General features: G+C 49.0%; 1 long non-coding RNA gene across 1 annotated transcript; it reads left to right on the top strand.

Annotated features, from left to right (window-relative positions):
• The first annotated feature begins 3,840 nt into the window (after window positions 1-3,840).
• Window positions 3,841-16,877, top strand: LOC149851725 (uncharacterized). The gene is made up of 7 exons (XR_016439561.1): window positions 3,841-4,724; window positions 5,327-5,398; window positions 7,199-7,350; window positions 7,877-7,994; window positions 14,939-15,133; window positions 15,814-15,981; window positions 16,269-16,877. It is a non-coding gene; the product is annotated as an uncharacterized LOC149851725 (long non-coding RNA).
• The last annotated feature ends 1,775 nt before the right edge of the window (window positions 16,878-18,652 follow it).

Consider the following 18,652-nt stretch of genomic DNA (forward strand, 5'->3'; position numbering starts at 1 on the left):
GCCCGCTGCGGGGCGGGAGGGGCCGGGGCTTGTGCTCGCGGGGCGGAGCGGGCAGGAGCTGCTGCCCCGGGGGAAGGAAGGGGAAGGGGGGCTGTAGCCAGCCCCAGCCCTGTGCTGCGTCCGTGTATCGGTTTGGGAGGGAAAAAAAGGACTGTTTAATCCTGGAAGGAAAGGCTGAGGATAAACCCTGCAGCTAGTTTATAATGGCAATTAGTTGTGAAATATAATATTTTACACTCTGAATGGGACCCTGGCCGGGTCGTGGGACAGTCGGGTCCCAGCAGCTCCTGGGGGGGGGGGGGGAGCGGGCGTGCACTCCCCTCCCCCTGCCCTTCACCTGCAGTCTTTCCAGCAGGGGGCAGGGGCGCGCATGCGCATGCACGCGGCCCCAGTATAATTTTTTCTCCTCCGCCTATGCTTAGAGGTTTGACGTCACTTTGATAAACGAGGTCTGTATGGATTTAATGAAATGACAGTTTCCATCTAGTCCTTCCACGTGTTGCCCCACTTGTGTCCAGCATCACTCTGGTCTTCCCTGCCTGTTGCTTGAGGCAGGTGCTCCTCATCCAAGAGTCCTTTTACAGCCACATTTGCTCAGGTAAATTCTCACCCCGATTTCTCTTTCTTTCAGTGGAGAAGAGCTGTGATCTAGCCAGGTAATGAAAGTTCAGACTGTAGTGTGTGCATTGTGTAATGTAATGTGTTGTGTGGACAGGAAATGTAACGTTAGTACATAGCAGAAGGGGAGCGACCCTGCAGAGCCCTGCAGGCTGTGATGCTGAACTGCAAATCCCAGAGGCCTCTGGAAGCAGGAAGAGGAAGTGGTGAGCGGTGATGAGCAACCCTGCAGAGTCCTGAACTACAAATCCCACTTTTCTTTATAAAAGGGAGAAAACTCAAAACCTCTTAGGGCCAGGCTTGTTTTGGAGGCATCTAAAAGTCCCCACCACACTCTCAACACTTTCTGTTTCCCCTTGTGAGTGTCAGTGGAAGGTTTCAATCACATAAAGTGCCCAAAATGCCTTTTGGATAGGTAGAAATACTATTTCCCTGGCAGCCTGCACATGTAAGTCTTTGTGTCTAAGCATCTGCAGCAGGCAGCACCGTGCCCAGGAAGCTGCTGTTCCTTTCACTTCCCAGCTTCAGAAATGCTGCAAGATGAAAATGCATATAAAAGTCTGAAATTTAAAAACTGGACAGAAATGCTACAATTAAACCCTGTAGCTCTTTTACTGTGGGAATTCGATGTGGATCTTGCTGTCTGACATTGTGAAAAACTTCTTCCAACTTGACAAAACCGAAAACATGTTTCGGAGGCAGATCACAGCACAACACCGCTCAGCAGGATCAGCCAGGTAGGTGAACTTTGCTTGATCGAGAAACATTCAGGAGACACATTAATATTAATAAGTAGGGAAATACATATATGCTGAATTGGGACCAATATTTCCAAAGATACTATAATGCTACACTGATTTAACAAATGTCCATGTAGTACATGTGGAGGGCTGGCTAGCAGGGATAATGATGATCTAGCTTCAGGGGAGATTTGATGACCTATTGGTGGGATAAGTCACGTTACAAGTGGTGAATTAGAGTATTCTTCACAGTTTTTAATAAAGGACAGAAAGTTGAATTGGAGTATCTTAAGGGAGACTAAACATTTTAAAGCATTTTTCATGAGAGCTTTTCAACAGAATGGACATTTCTTTATTTTAATTTTTTATGAACATTTTCCAATTGTTTTAGAAAGCAATTCATAACATAAATGTTTGTGTTGTCAGAGATTAAATGGAAATTAAACACAAACAAAAAGGTGACAGAACTCAGATTTACAGCCCGTTATTTTTAGGCAAGTCCTATGAGGTCTGGAGCCCTTACTCATGCTTTTTTGAAGACTTGGTGTTAGGGGCTTCTCCCAAGAACCCACAGAAGTTTGTGAAGGGCTCGGGCAGAGGGCAGGCAGCTCTGTGGGTTGCCCCTTCTCTGTGGTGGGGTAGAAATCCAGACCTGCCCCTGGGTATTATATCGTCTCCATGTGAAAGAAGGCAGTTCCTGCACAGCACAAGAAACAGCTGCTGAAAATTCAACAGCCTGATGTGGCAATTGTTTCCCAGACTTACCTTAAATGAGAAGCAATTCAGGGTCTGTCTACACAGCAGTTTGTGGTAGAGCATGAAGTTACCAGGTCTAGCTTTAAATAAGTTAGCTTGAGTACTGGGAATAGTGTAGCCACATCAGTGTGCAGATTACTCTGCTACTTGGTTAGCCTGAAGAAACACTGCTTTGGGTTTCAGCTGACTTTCACCAATTATTTGGACTTTCACCAATTATTTGTCTACACTCGGGAGCTGTCATGACCACAGCTGTGAAGACATAGCTGTAGTGATAGCACCCGCTAGCGGAGATGGTGGCAACTGAATCCACCTGGTTTACTAATCTAACTGAATCTAACTACATCTCGCTGGTAACTGAATTTCCCTACAGTTTATCTATATTCAGAGTTGTCACATAGTGGATTTAAGTATTATTATAATTGTGATTCTATAATGGCAAAAAGTGAAGTAAAATGACATTTAGATTCATACTCATAAAAGAGACACTTATGTGCCACTTACTTGTCTATGAGGCAAAACAGGATTTTGCCCTGTGTACTGTTGTTTCGTAACTCCTATAAAAACTGTGAAATGTCATTTTGAGTCAACTTAAGAACAGTATCATAATAGAGATTGCCAAGGACATGTCCCTGGAAGGGGGGAACCTTAAGTTTCCCACCTTCCAGAGTCACACCCCAGAGATCCTGGAAGCACATGTCTGGAAGCAGGGAAAGCCATGCAGGCACTGAGGTTGAGGGGCCGGATCCTGCGTGGAAAATCCTGGGGCACACAAGGCCGTTACCGGAAACCCAGAGACCTTCTGCCTGAGGTGGCTGGAGAGTGCGGGAACCTCCAGGCTGACTGCCTTCCCACCATCAAGAAAATAGATGTCCACCACAATAAAGCAGCACAAATTACTACTACGTTTTGTGGCAAACACATTGTAGTGTGACATGGAGTCCGGATGCCTATTTGCTTTTGCTTTGTGCCACCATAAAAATGTTTATGGCATCAGAAAGGTGACAAAAGCTGATGTCTGTATTGCTGTGCAGGATTGAATAGACACCTATCAGAAGCCTGTGACCAGTTTTACACAGCAGTGGACAGCCTTCTCAAACATATATGTCTTAAGCCAAATCAAATGTGTTTCCCTTTTGATTGACTGGAAGTTAAAACACTCAGTGTAGGTCTTCTGTTCAGGGGGAGTAATTCCAGAATAACCATTCCCAGTAAACTCTACATGTCCCTTATTCTGAAGTAAGAATATCCTCAGAGGAAATAATCAGAAACACTTTGAATTTATAATCTTCATAGTTGATAGGGTTGGAAGGGACCTAAGCAGATCATCAAGTCCAACCCCCTGCCATGGCAGGAAAGGATGCTGGGGTCAAATGACCCTGGCTGGGTGGCTGTCTAGCCTCCTTTTGAGGACCCCCAGGGTAGGGGTGAGCACCACCTCCCTTGGAAGTTGGTTCCAGCTCCCAGTTATGAAGTAGCTAGCGCCTCCTGATGTCTAGCCTGAATCTACTCTCAGTCAACTTATGGCCGTTGTTCCTTTTTACCCCTGGTAGTGCTTAGGGGAACGGGGACTCTCCCATTGCCTGCTGGTCTCCCTTGGCCGGTTCATAGATGGCCACCAGATCCCCTCTCAGCCTTCTTTTGTGTAGGCTGAACAGGTTCAGGTCCTGTAGCCTCTCCTTGTAAGGCCTGCCCTGCTGCCCCCTGATCATGTGAGTGGCCTCCTCTGGACCCTCTCCATGTTGTCCACATCCCTCCTGATGTGTGGCGCCCAGAACTGGACACAGTACTCCAGCTGAGGCCTGACCAATGTCTCATAGAGGGGGAGGATCACCTCCTTGGATCTGCCTGTGATGCATCTATGGATCCATGACAACTTGTGGTTAACCTTCCTGACTGTGTCCCCACATTGGTGGCTCATGTTCATCTTGGAATCAATGATGACTCCAAGATCCTTTTCTGCCTCTGCTCTGAGGAGAAGGGAGTTCCCCAGCCTGTAGGTATGGTGCTGGTTCTTCCTCCCCAGGTGCAGCACCTTGCACTTGTCCATATTGAAACCCATCCTATTCTCATCTGCCCACCTCTGTAACCTGTCCAGATCTAGTTGTAGCCTGTCCCTCTCATCTAGCGTGCTCACTTCTCCCCACATCTTAGTGTCATCTGTGAACTTGAAGAAGGTGGTTTTCACCCCCTCGTCCGATGAAGACATTGAACAGTGCTGGCCTGAGGACTGAGCCCTGGGGGACCCCACTGCCCACATCTCTCCAGGTCAAAAATGACCCACCTACCACCGCTCTCTGGGTGTGGCCCTCCAGCCAATTTGTGACCCATCTGACTGTGTACGTGTCAAAACCATAGTCACCTAATTTTTTAATGAGGATGGGATGAGAGACGGTGTTGAAGGTCTTCCTAAAGTCCAGAAAGACGACGTCCACCATGACACCTGCGTCCAAGGCTTTTGTGACCTGGTCGTAGAAGCTAACCCGGTTGGTCTGACAGGACCTGCCTCTAATGATCCCATGTTGATCGTCCCTGAGCATAATCTCCTCTGCTGGCCCCTTGCAGATGTCCTCCTGGATAATTTTCTCAAAGAGCTTCCCCAAGACAAAGGTAAGACTAATGGACCTATAGTTTCCTGGGTCCTCTTTCCTCCCTTTTTTCCCTCCCTTTTTTAGAAAATGGGAACCACAGTGGCCCTTTTCCAGTCCTCTGGCACCTCACCAGAGCACCACGAGTGCTCGTAAAGCTGTGCCAGGGGTCCTGCAATGACCTCTGCTAATTCCCTAAGCACTCTGGGGTGGAGATCATCAGAACCTGATGATTTGAACGCATCTAGTCCCTCCAGAAGTTCCCTGACTAGGTCCTCGCTGACCCTGGGCCTGGATGCACCTCCCCTGGGTCCGTCTGGGCTGCCAGTGGGGGGGATGTCCTTGTCCTTGCTCAGAAAAATGGAAGCAAAGAATCTGTTAAAGAGATTAAATTTGTCACCTGGTGCTACCACCAGGTTACCAAGCATGTCCTGCAGTGGCCCCACGTTACTTGGTACCTTCATTTTACCCCCTATGTATTTAAAAAAGGACTTCTTGTTATCTTATTCTATATTAATTTCCACTCATTCCGTTTTGTCAAAACCAGAACTTGCCTTTCCATGGCCAAGCTCAGTAACCAAATATCTCAGCAGTTTTTTCTAATGAGTCTTTGTTTTCCATCAGTTATCCCACCAGACTGTCTAACACTAGGATCCTGGGATATTTAGCAACCCTGGGATAATTACATCATTGTCTGTAAGTGAAACTCCTTTAGGCTTCTTGGCCTGTTGAAAATAGTGAAGGATTGTGAAACTGTTGGAAACTCTCAGACATGCCAAAATGCTATCTCCACACTGCAGAGCATACAGCTCGTTATGCAGTACTGACCAACACGCCCCACTTTTGCCACATCTATTTATGCAGCTGTCTCTGGTAGGTGTTGTAAGGCTTTGGGGACCTCTTCGTCACTGCCTTGCCCCCAGCAAAGACCGGGTGAAACCCTATCCCAGCGCCACTTAGATGGTCTGGGCACTGCCCCTTTTCTCCTCTGCCATATCTTCGGTGTTATTTGTTGGGGAGGCAGTTCCCTGTTGCGGGGCCCAGAGGGGTTTCAACCCTGGGGGTGTCTTTGTGGGGCTGCAAACCTCCCCTTTACCCCACCCTTACCATACCTTCGGCTTGGGTTGATGCTGTTCCCTGCAGATCTTCCCCACACTGCCCACCTTGCAAGGGCTGGGTCTTCTGGACCATGAACCTTCAGGGATTCGCCCCTGGTCTTTGGGCTGATTTTCCCCTCTTCAAGAAAATAAACTTGCCCCTTTCAGGTCATCTGTAACTCAACTGAAAACACCGGTGCCTGCCGGAGGAGCTCCCGAGATTGCCTCTCTCTCTCTCGGGGCTCCTTTCTGTCCCCTCCCAGGGGACGTGTTCGTACTGTCCCCTCTAACAGGCGCCCTTGTGCCCTGTCCCTACCAGTTGTTTTGGCGTCCCTGCCCTGGCGCCCGGCTGACCCTGAGGCTCTGTCATCTTGCTCCCTCTCGCCGGCATCACTCCTCTCCCCTTTTAGGGGGCTCATGGTTCCCTGTGCTATGCCCCATCTGGAGCTGTTCGAGGATGGTTGAGGGTCTGCCCTCAGCCCCGGTTCGGGAGCTCCTAGTCAGAGCCCTGCCGCTCCCCAGTGGTGTCCCACCTGATTGCTGCATCTCAGTGGGGCTCCTTGTCTCCTGCCGACCCCAGAGCCTGCCTGCTGCCTCGCTGGTCGGGGTCTCCAGGTAGACAGCTGACTCTTTCTTTGGGAAGCTGAGGTTAGAGCTGGAGCCTCCCAGCTCTGGAGCCGACGTCCTCCAGCTGGTGTCATGCCCCTTCTCCCTGGCTCGCCGCCAGCTGTTTCCCCAGCCGCCTTTTGAGCAGCCCACGCTGCTCAGAAGCCATGCCCCCAGCTCTCTCCAATATACAGGCCCAGGCAGCTAGGAAACTGCTGAGCCTGCACCTGTGCCTGCGTCCATGCCCCGATCTCCTCCCAGCTGCCGCCCATCTCTGCTCCTGCGGCAAGTGCCTTGGCGCTCTGATTAGGGGTCCGAGCCACAATGGGGGGACTCCTGTCTCCCCTCTCACAGCAGTACTCTGATGATCTTGAAGAGGACAAATCTCATGTTACCTTGAACAGGTATATTGGCATGTAACTGTATCTGGACCTATGTTTTCTTTTTTAACAGAGCACAGTATTATAATTCTAGATGTCATTCATTTAATATGCTCTAAAATGTAATGAAAACTCATCACCTGACTCACCACATGATTTTTCATTTAGAGGAAAAGGGAGGGAGTAAAATGTAATGAAAACTCATCACCTGACTCACCACATGATTTTTCATTTAGAGGAAAAGGGAGCGAGTTATCAGGGATAACCCTGGAATTTCTGTTTCAGCGACTGTTTTAATTGTGCACTTTCACAAGTTTATTCACCCAAGGTTGTTCCCCTTGTATACTTGTGCATGCTGTCCTGCTATCTCATCCAGTACACAACGGTGGTAACCAGAACTCTATGTTCTCCAGGTGAATACTTTTCTACCTTCCCTTTGTGCTTTTGGATCAAGTTTCAGTGAAGAAGATGCCTTCCTCATTGTGCCAGATCTCCAGAGTCTCCACATCGCTGCCTGGTTTACTCATATTCTTCATTACTTTTCATACTTGCAAGGTGGAATCAGGTAGGTGTCTGCTCCATACCAATGTGTGCTCTGCTGCTGCTGAAAGGTTTATTTAGTTTTCTGTTGACACATTGCACCAATTCTAGTCTTTTATGGAAAATGGAAAAGAAAATGTGAGAAGTGCTAGACGGCATCAACATCACAGTGTGGGAAGGAACAATAACTACATCTAAAATAAAAAGTTTTCCTCTTTCTCCCCAGGCATATAGAAGAATAGCTCTTTATGTATCGCCCAATCATATTTCTGTGTGCTTCTATGTTCCTCGTTCCCACAGTATCCCAACATCCTCCTTCTCATCACTCCACTGGCTTTTCAAAACCAATATTGAGGAGGAAAATTCTCTTTTACATGACATTTCAATGATTTGACATTTGTATCTAATCCCAAAATGCGATTAAAACATCAAAGCACTAATAAATTTTATGGGATACAATGTTCAGAAACTGCCCAGTGAAAAATGTTGACATTTCTATGACAAGAAAATACATACGTTGTACTTATTCAGGATATTCTATCCTTTCACAGACACTGAATATCTTAGGTTGGGCAGTCAGTTGCAGTTCAAGTTGCTCAGCTCTTTCTAGTTTAAACCTTTGTTTTTGGTTATTTGTCACTTTACCAGTCCTGGCTGAAATTCTGCAAGGTGGGTATGCATCTCAGATTTCTCTTTTTACCTCTGAGCTTATTTTGGGGTGCTTTGCTACATTTTACAGCCCTGTTTACAGTTGTTGGACCTGATCAGCCAATCACTGCCATTGTGGGGGAAGAGATCGTATTGCCGTGCTGCCTGCCCCCCCAACATGAGCGCTAAGGACATGGCCAGCACCACTTTGCTTGGAAGTTGGTTCCAGATCCTAGCCGCCCTGACCGTGAAGTAGCGCCTCCTGATATCTAGCTTAAATCTACCTTCTGCCAGCTTGTGACCATTATTTCTAGTTACTCCTGGTAGTGCTTAGGGGAATAGGGACTCCCCCATTGCCTGCTGGTCCCCTCTGACTAGTTTGTAAACGGCCACTAGATCCCCCCTCAGCCTTCTCTTGTGGAGGCTGAACAGGTTCAGGTCCCGTAGCCTCTCCTCGTAGGGCCTGCCCTGCTGCCCCCGATCATGCAAGTGGCCTCCTCTGGACCCTCTCGATGCTGGCCACATCTCTCCTGAAGTGCGGCACCCAGAACTGGATGCAGTACTCCAGCTGCGGCCTGACCAGTGTTGCGTAGATGGGGAGAATCACCTCCTTGGCTCTGCTTGTGATGCACGTGTGGATGCAGGACAAGGTGCGGTTAGTCCTACTGACCGTGTCCTCGCATTGGCGGCCCATGATCATCTTGGAGTCAGTAATGAGCAGGCAATTCCAAAGAGGAAAGTTGAAATCACCTCCTATGTGACAGTTCCCCCAGAAGATTTATGTCATATTGCCTGGAAGTAGAAGGAAACAGTCTTGTACTTCCTGCCTCAATTACTCCAGAGGCCTGCCCCTTCCTGCATTTAACTCATGGTGTGATTTTTCCATTATTTGAAAGGCAGCAGGAGCAGGTCGTCATCAATAGTATTGTCATGCTTCTAAAGAGTGTTTGTAGAGAAAGTTTTCTTTAGTATCACAACTATGTCAGCAATAATGACCTATGAAATATCAAAGACTGGTAAGTGTGTGGTCCTCTGAGAGGCAAGCCATCACAGTGTCTGTGTCTTGGTTATTAATTACGGCACACTGACGTTTTATATCTATTTTTTCCCAATGTGACACTGCATGTAATAATGCCTTGTTTATACATCTCTTCTAATGAGTTCTCATGTCTGATTCTGTGGTTGCTTTCAGGGCTGTGACAAACTGCACCGCCTTTGGAAAAAAGTACAGTGTTCAGACTGTATCAATTGCCAAGTCAGCCCAGCACTGGCAGCCTATTCATTTAGATCCTTTAATAGAGTAATACTATCAAGATTAATATAAGTATTAATTATTAAATAGGTCCTATGGCATTTCAGGAACGGTAATGAATATGGGAATAAGGAAAATATCACTCTAGATCTATCTAGGGTTTAACACTTTCCTCCTATAGCATTGACTCATTCCTCTGTTGGAGATAGGATACTGGACTACATGTATCATTGGTCTGACTCAGTATGGCAGTTTTTATGTTCTTGTGTTCTCCAGTGTGCAAACACATACGAATTGAACAGTTCCAAAATGTCATGAATTGGGCACTGGTTCACAACTGTTGTTTGTCAGAAGTGCCCACATGTACAGTGCCCTAGCATTCAAGGTAAGATGCTTATCCTTTAAGCACTGAAGTGCTGTGTTTCTGACATCCAGGGCTGGGGCAGAGTGAGCAGCCAGCCCAGGATGTCTCGCATTGGGTGGGTTGAATGGAGCTAATCAATGAAGGAGGGGAAAAAGATGGGGGCAATAGTATTCTGGCCATATACCACAGTAGCCAGTTATAGCAGTGGGCAGCAGGAAGGAGGTGAGAGGAGCAATGCAATGTGGGATGTGTGGAGGACTGACCAAACCATTGTCACAGACCATTTGGTGTCTGCTGAACCAAAGTACAGCGAGCTGGTTCAAAACAACACTTGATTTTCTAGGTACACAATTAATCCATTCCAGAAGGCTTTAAAACAACTTTAACAGGAAGTTTAAGTTCTTTAAGATTTCACCTAGTCTAAGCCTAGCAACAGACATTGTCAAATTGAAAGGGATCACATTAGACACTGATCTGCTTTACTGAATGACACACATTGCCCATTATCCTACATTTGGTCTCCTGCCTGATGTGGGACAACAGGTGATGTGTTCCCTGTCCCTCCCTGCCTCACATGAGGTCCTGCAGTGACACAGCTGCCAGGGAGTCCCTGGTGCCCTGTGCCCCCTTGTCCAGCTCCACCCTGACCCATACTTCAGGCAGAGGCACAGTGCAGGATGGGGTGGAGGGAGAGGTGGGTGCAGGAGCCAAGGTATGTCCAGCATGGGTCAGCATGGTCCAGGCCTGGCTGTGAAGGGCACGGGAGATTACTCAAGCTCCTGTGCCCCCTACACTGGGATTCACACTGATCTGTTCCTCTGCATGAGGCATTGGCCAGTGCAGGACCCAGCACAGGTCCCAGGATTGAGGCCCCAGGTCCCACACATCTCAGAGTAAAGGCACAAAGCACACAGTATTCCCTGAGTCCCATGCCTCCACACTAAGACACGCACTGGTTTCACCACTTACAGGGATGTACCCCAGGCCACTCTATACATGGAGAAAACCAGGCAGGTCTCTCAGAGGCCTGAAGGGATCAGGACTGGGCCATTGAAGCCCCCTCAAGCTGCCAGAGCACCTGCCCAGGGTGGAGAATGTGTTTCTTCCCTGATTGTTACGTGTGCCCATGCCCCATATGATAGATCCCAATCTGGCAGTGAGTGGGGATGTCACTCCTCATGGCAGGACTCCCTCATCCTCATGCATTTCAAAGCATACCATGAGATGTGGCAGCCCGTGACACAGTAATGGATCTGCATGGGACTGTACCTTCTCCTCCACACCCTGCTTTGCCTGCCTCCTGCAGAGATTTCTGGGTGGTGCAAAGTGCCCCAGGCACTGTCACAAGCCAGGCCTGCTCTATCTCAAGCACTAGTTGCTTCTGTTCCTACCTCCCTTATTGCCTCAGTTATGGATAAGGCAGCACAAAGTCATGATCTGTGGAAAAGGGACAAAGTGAACTTTCTATCTGAAAGAACAGCCCAAAAATACAGAAATTGGAAATGGGGAAAATAAGAATTAATATTAAATCAAGGAGAGAGCAAGAAAAAGATGGGTATTTCAAGCAACAAACTGGGGTGAGAAAAGAGAAATAAAATATCTGTCCTCTGCTGTCTCCTCCTACCCAGTACTGCCCTCTCTTCCTCTTTGTGATTCCTTCCTCAATGTGTCCATTCACTCTCCCGTAGCTTTTGCTCCTTTCCTCCTGCTTTTTCCCCAAAATTTGCTTGTCATCATAATGAGTGGTGATGAGGGAGAAGAGGAATCCAGCTTTTCTCTCCCATAGTCATCCACCCTGTCCACGAGAGCATGTGACTCTCCTTTTATTTCCATTGTTCCCTTCTGGGGACACAGCAGTTCTTGAAACAGCTGCTGACTTGTAGGGACTGTTTGGGAACTACTCCTCTTGATCATACCAGACAGATGGATAGAACCCTTTCCACAAAGAAATATCTTACCATAAGTTAAAAGAGTGCATGAGCTGCTATAATTTCAGTAGTTTTTCAGGTTGCTTTCCTTTTCCATCATAGATTCATAGATTATAGAGTGGGAAGGGACCACGAAGGATCATCATGTCCCACCCCCTGCCCCAGGGAGGAAAGAGCACTGAGGTCAGACAACCCCAGCCAGGTGTCTATCAAGCCTTCTCTTGAAGACCTCCAAGTTGGGTGAGAGTACCACCTCCCTTGGCAGTCCATTCCAGATTCTGGCCACCCTTACTAAAAAAAATTCTTCCTAATGTCTAACCTGAATCTACTCTCTACTAGTTTGTACCCATTATTCCTAGTTACTCCTAGGGATGCCCTGGTAAATAGCACATCTCCAATTCTTTATTGTTCTCACTTGATAAACTTAGAAGCGGCTAAAAGTCACCCCTCAGCCATCTCTTGTGCAAGCAGAATAGATCCAGATCCCTCAACCTCCCCTCGTAGGGTCTTTTTTGGAGGCCACTAATCATACGAGTGGCCTTCCTCCAAACCCTCTCCAGATTCTCCACATCCCTCTTGAAGTGCAGCAGCCAAAACTGGACACAGTACTCCAACTGTAGCCCGACCAATGTCGCATAGAGAGAGATCATCACCTCCCTCGATTTGTTGGTCATGCATCTGCTAATGCACGACAGGGTCTGATTGGCCTTGTTGATGGCCTCATTATACTGCCAGCGCATGTTCATCTTGGAATCAGCTGTGACTCCAAGATCCCTTTCAGCTGCTGAGGAGGTCATCCCCCAACATAGGTGTGTTGGGGATTCCTCCTCCATAGGTCGAGTACCTTGCATTTGTCTTTGTTAAATTGCATCCTGTTGCATTCTGCCCATTGATCCAACCTGTCCAGATCGGCCTGTATCTGCTCCCTGCCCCATAACTTGGTGTTTTAACTTTGCCCCATAACTTGGTGTCATCTGCAAACTTGGACAGGGTGCTCTCCACACCCTCATCCAAATCACTGATGAAAATATTAAATAGTGCCGGTCCAAGGACCGAACCCTGCAGGACCCCATTGCCCACCTTCTTCCAGGCTGAAAACAACCCATCTACCACCCTCTCTGGGTGTGGTCCCTAAGCCAGTTGGCCACCCACCCAACTGTGTAAGCATCCACTCCACAGCTTGCTAGCTTCCATATGAGAATAGGATGCAAAACTGTTGAAGACCTTCTTAAAGTCCAGGTAGATGACATCTGCCTTGGCTTCTGCATCTAGGCAATGTGTGACCTGGTCGTAAAAGGCTATAAGGTTTGTCAGGCAGGATCTACCTGCTATGAACTCGTGCTGGTTTCCCTTCAGCATCATTTCCCAATTGGGCCTTCACAAATGCGCTTTTTGATGATTTTTTCCAGTGTTTTCCCAAGGATAGAGGTAAGACTGGCTGGCCTACATTTACCCAGCTCATCCTTCCTCCCCTTCTTAAAAATGGGCACCACATTGGCCCTTTTCCAGGCCTCGGAGTCCTGGCCGGAGCACCATGACTGCTCAAACAGCCATGCCAATGGCTCAGCTATGACACTGGCCAATTTCTTCAGCACCCATGGATGGAGGTCATCCAGACCTGCTGACTTGTACCCATCCAGCCCCTCCAAGTGCTCCTTCACTAATTCAGCACTAACTGTTGGCAGTCTAGTGCCTCCCAAACATCTATCTATGTTCAGGTTGGACGAATTGTCTTGGCTAGTACTTAGGAATACTGACGTGAAGAACTCATTGAAGAGCTCCACTTTTTTCCCTTTGCCTGTCACCAACTGCCCTAATTTGTCCTGCAGGGGCCCTGTGCTACTCTGTGCCTTGCTTTTGCTCACTATGTTTCTGTAGAAGGACTTTTTATTATCCTGGATGGTTGTAGCCAGCCTAAGCTCCAGTCCTGCCTTGGCCTGCCTAACTGATCCCTGCAACAATGCACCAGGGAGATATATTCCTCCTTGGTGGCTGCCCCCTGCTTCCACTGCATGTAAATCTCTCTCTTTGCCCCCAGTCTTTTCTGGAGTTCCCTGTTCAGCCAAGGGGGCTTTTTTTGTCCCCTTGCCCCCTTTCCTGGAAAATGGGATAGTCTCCTTTTGTGCCCCAAGGATCACTCCCTTGAGAAACTGCTAATCCTCCTGGACTCCATTTGCTCGATGCTCTTGAGTTCAGCCACCTCAGGAACTAGCTTTCTAAGCTTACTAGAATTGGCCCTCCTGAAGTCTAACACTAGCCTAGCTGGTTATTTTTGCCACCCTTTGCTGGATCAATGATTTCATCCAAATTATGGTCGCTGTCTCCCAGGTTACTGTGTACTCACAGGTTACCCATGAGATCATCCCCAGTTGCTAAGACCAGGTCTAGCAAGGCATTACCCCTGGTGGGACTGGACACCTCCTGGGTTAGGTGGAGGTCCTGCATGCAGTTTAAGAACCTACGTGAGTGGTTTGATTTGGCCGTCTGCTCCTCCCAGCAGATGTCCGGGTAATTTAGGTCCCCAGTGACCACCGTGTCTTTCACTTGAATGGCCTCTGAGAGCTGCCTGGAGAATACCAGGTCTAGCTCACCATCCTGATGAGGAGGTCTATAGTAGACCCCCACTACCAAATCCTTTTCCCCTGGATCCTAACCCACAATACCTCAGTATTCCCCTCCTTTACCCCCACCTTGGTGATGGAAGATGTGTATTGCTCCTTAACATACAGAACTACCCCCCAACTTTTTCCCCACTCTATCTCACCTATGCAACCTGTAGCCCTCAATGCCTACTGCCCAATCATGAGTAGAATCCCACCATGTTTGCATTAAGCCGACCAGGTCATACCGGGTGCTAGCAAGTAAGCATGTGAGCTCCTCCTGTTTATTCCCCATACACCTGGCATTTGTGTAAAGATACATTAGCTCCCCAATGGGTGCCCTTTTCCCACCATGTCTAGTGTGCCCCTTAGAGCTTCCCTGGTTTGCCCCGGTGCCTTGTTTGTGGCTCGCCAATCCTGGGTTCTCTTCAACCACCAGATCCCCGTCCCCTGTCATACTTAGTTTAAGCTCTTCCGAGGAGATCAGGCAACCTATGCTTACCTCTAGGAGAGAGATGAAGATAGTCCCATCCCAGGAAGCCTCCTCCCTGCAAGTGCTGGTTATGGCTGTAGAATCCAGAGCCTTCATGAAGGCATCATCTCTGGAGCCGCTGGTTGACTGCCCTGATGCAGGCATCCTGGCACCACTGGCTGCTGCCAACTGGAAGGATGGAAGAGAATACCACCTGTGCCCCCAGCTTCCTAAGCCTGGCCCCCAGCTCATGGAAATCCTTCATGTTGCAGTGTAGACTACTCCCAGCTGCATCATTCATACCATCCAACCATTGTGATATAATCCTTCATTTTTTCTCATTTATTAGAGGACAGACACTTGATGCCCAAAAGTTTATCCAACAGCTCTTCCAACTATGGAGTCAAGCCAATAAAAGATACCACAAAATATCGTTTTTCTCCTGGACATTCCTGGACTGGCAAAGCTCCAACAATACTGCAACTCTCTTTATTAAGACACCAAGTACACTTCCTGGCTTTTAACGCAATTAACATCTCTTTATGTAAGTCACTTATGGCTTCCTCACTCCCCCTTCCCCACACATTATCTCTCCATTTTCACCTTAAGCTCTTCCTATTTGTGTAAATATTTTAGTTCCTCCCATCTGCTATGCCTTAGGCTGTTCATTTTGGATAAGCTCTGGAAATTTGGGAAATTGGACCTGCACTTGAAGCCTGGGACCCAACTAATCTTTGTGTCATGTGGACTGTTCTGGTCCATATTTTATATTTCTTTGACTGTGTCTTGCTGGAGTGGGAATGTCTGTCTGGGAAATGGCCCCCAAAGAATGGCAATGGGGAAGGTCTAACAGGGTGGGACTGAAGACAGGCAGTGGATAGTGCACGGGGAGGTGAGCTGTATCCATGCTCTCCCCTTTAGACCCTCTGCTGGGCTCTCCTGAGCCCCCAGGGTCTCTCCTCCCTGCCTGTGACCGGCAGGTGCAGGAGGGGAACGATGCCGTGTCCCAGCCCTGGCCCAGCCGGGGTGTTTCTGTCCCTGGCCCGTCTCTTCCTGCCAGGGGGGAATCGGCCCTGCCCTTTGCTGAGGTCTCCGGGCTCCTTCCTGCTCGGGTCAATCCCAGATTCATGCTCCAGCTGCAGCCAAAGCTGCCCCTGCCTCGATCACCCCCTGTCCTCGGGCTGAGCTCTGCTCCTCACGCTCCTGTATCTCCTTTCCCCGCAGAGGAGGTGACTCTGGATCCAGACACGGCTCATCCCTACCTCGTCCTGTCTGAGGATGGGAAGAGTGCAAGATGGACACACGCATGGCAGGATCTGCCCGACAATCCTGAGAGATTTGACACTGGCGCTGTGTGCTGGGCCGTGAGGGATTCACCTCAGGGAGACACTGGTGGGAGGTGGAGGTGGGGGAGGGGGGATGGTGGGGCGTGGGGGTGGCCAGAGAGTCTGTGAGGAGGAAGGGATGGATCAACTTTAGCCCCGAGGAGGGGGTCTGGGGTGTGCGGCGCTGGGGGGGTCAGTACGAGGCTCTCACTGCCCCTGATCCCACCCCCCTGTCCCTGCGCCGGGTGCCCAGCAGGGTCGGGGTCTGTCTGGACTGTGCATTGGGGCGGGTGTTGTTTCTTGATGCTGATACGGAGGCCCCGATCTTCACCTTCCCACCGGCCTCGTTCGCAGGGGGCAGGATCCGGCCCTGGTTCCTGGTGTGATATGGGGAAATCAGGCTCAGACGGCACCAGCGCGAGGGAAAGGAAGCGTGCAAGACAGGACCTGTTAGTTGCCCCTCTGGCCTCAGTCGTGCTCATGTCTGTGACCCTGGAGGACTCCTCTTCTGCAGATGATCAGCTGGGCCGTGTCCGTGACCCTGGACGCGCAGGTTGGGTTTCTTCATCCTCTGAGCACGGAGAGCAGGACGTGGCTGAGCTGGACGGTCCGTCTCTGGCCCGTGGGTCATTTCCTGCATGACCGAGGGGCCCTCGGGGGCCTGTGGGGTCCGGCACTGACGGGTGCAGCTGCGGGGGTCGGGTGAGGGGCGGCGAAGAGGAGGCTCCAAAACCCGGGGCCGGTTGTGTTGGGAAATGCAGTTGTACCTGGCCCTGGTGTTCATTGCAGCGCTCCTTGTCCAGAGCCTGCGGTCCTGAGAAGTGGAGCTGATGCCACTGGTTTAAAAGTGATTTGTGCAAATTTTGGCCCTTTCCCCTCATTCTGATTATTGAACAATCACTCCCAAGTGATTAATTGGACTCACAATTGCAGGCAATAAAGGTGTTGCTGATAAATATCAAAGTTTCTTCTGTTTGGTGCTTGATTGGTTTATTTCACATCTCATTTCCTTGTCACAAATGCTGTGGAGCGAGCAGGTTTCTTTAAGAGATTTGATTCCTCATGAACAAAACCAATTGCCTTCCCAGGCAAATTCCCATGTCAGTCTTGTTGGACTGTAGCATCACTTCTTGTGTTGCCCATGAGCCAGACACACACAAACCTCCTCTATGGTTGTAGTCAAATCTTACTGGGCCAGTCATTAGTTTGCCCTTCCTGGTAATTTAAAAACTGAAAGTTCAGATGTTGGAAAATCAATGAAATGTGAAATAAAGCTCCTGGTCACTCTGCTTACAAGGACTATGATAACAAGAAATATCAGTGTCATGTCTGCTTGAAATCAGAAAAGTTCAGAATTTTTTCCATTTACAATAATTAGAAATTGGAAAATATTGAGAGTAGGACATGGTTGTTTCTGTCTTACTGAAGTTGTAAACGTTGTCATATTTAGCACATGAATGATGGGCTTCATGTATGAATCCCAGCATGAGATCCTCTGACCTGGGCTGTGCAGGTATAACCATGTATGACTTTTCTAGCTCTAAAACTGATAGTGAAAAGCAATAGCTGGGATGCTGATCACATGTGCATTACTTGACTGTCCCTGAGATTATCTATTCAACTGTTTAAAAGTTGTGTAGTTCAGAAGTTATTGCTCCCACATGTGATATAGCAACTCCACCTGGAAACTGTTCAAAACTGTTGAACTGTAGTGACAATGCAGGGCTCCCAGTGCTGCCTTGTGCCCTTCCAGAAGGTAGGATGCTAGCAAAGGAGGCCTGTGCATTGTTTCTGCTCCAGTTAGATCTTGCGTATCTCTGTTCCTCAGCCTTGAACGTCACAGGGGCCGTGTCTACAAGAGATGCTGACTATGCAGTAGCGTCACGTTGTAGGCCTGTGTGAAGCTGCTAGTATTTGCTTCAGATTGGGCCAATTTGGGGGACAGTGATTTGATTTGGTGATTCGAATCACTCTCCCGAATCCATTCAGCCGAATTGGATTTGGAGATTTGGCTGCTTCTGAATCTCTGAATCAGCCAGGCCCATCCCCCACCGGCTGTCCCAGCTCTGCCCCCCTCCCACCATAGATGCCCTGCCCGCCCCAGCTCCAGCCACTGAAGAGAAAAAAACAAAACAAAACCCGGGATACAATGGTTCCTGCCCGGCGGGGAGGCGGCGATCCCTTCTGTCTCCCATTGCCCCACGCCACAAGAGGGGCTCTTCCATGAACCCCCCCAAAGCCCTGAGACTGCTGTGGGAGCTGAGACCAGGGGATATTTTAGGTTTTTTTTTTTAAGGGCCATAGCTGGGCAGGTGGGGCAGCCATGGGGGTGGCTGGGGGAATGTGGGGAGTTTGGAGCGGTCATGGCAGAGCCCCCACACAGTGGAGGGAAGTGGGGATCGCCTGCCCCTCCCAGCAGCACCCCAGTAAATCAGGGATTTTTTTTTAAGTGCTGGGAGCTGGGACGGATGGAGCTGCCATGAAGGGGCTGGGAGAGTGGGCAGGGTCGGGGGGCTGGGGGAGCAGGCAGGGGATGGAGCCCCATGGTCCCCTCCCCCACACTTACCAGCTCCCAGTCTGGCTCCAGCTCACTGCTGCAGCCACCAGGAGCTACCCAAATCATTGAAGCTCTTTGAATCTTTTCCGAAGACTTGAAGGAGCTTCAAATCAATTCGGACCTTTTTATTGGTCCCCGATTTGATTCAGATTTGGAGATTTGGCTATCAAATCGGGCCAAA

The sequence above is a fragment of the Crocodylus siamensis genome, unplaced genomic scaffold, assembly GCF_052110815.1.
Source record: "Crocodylus siamensis isolate JL-2025a unplaced genomic scaffold, ASM5211081v1 HiC_scaffold_335, whole genome shotgun sequence".
NCBI lineage: Eukaryota > Metazoa > Chordata > Crocodylia > Crocodylidae > Crocodylus > Crocodylus siamensis.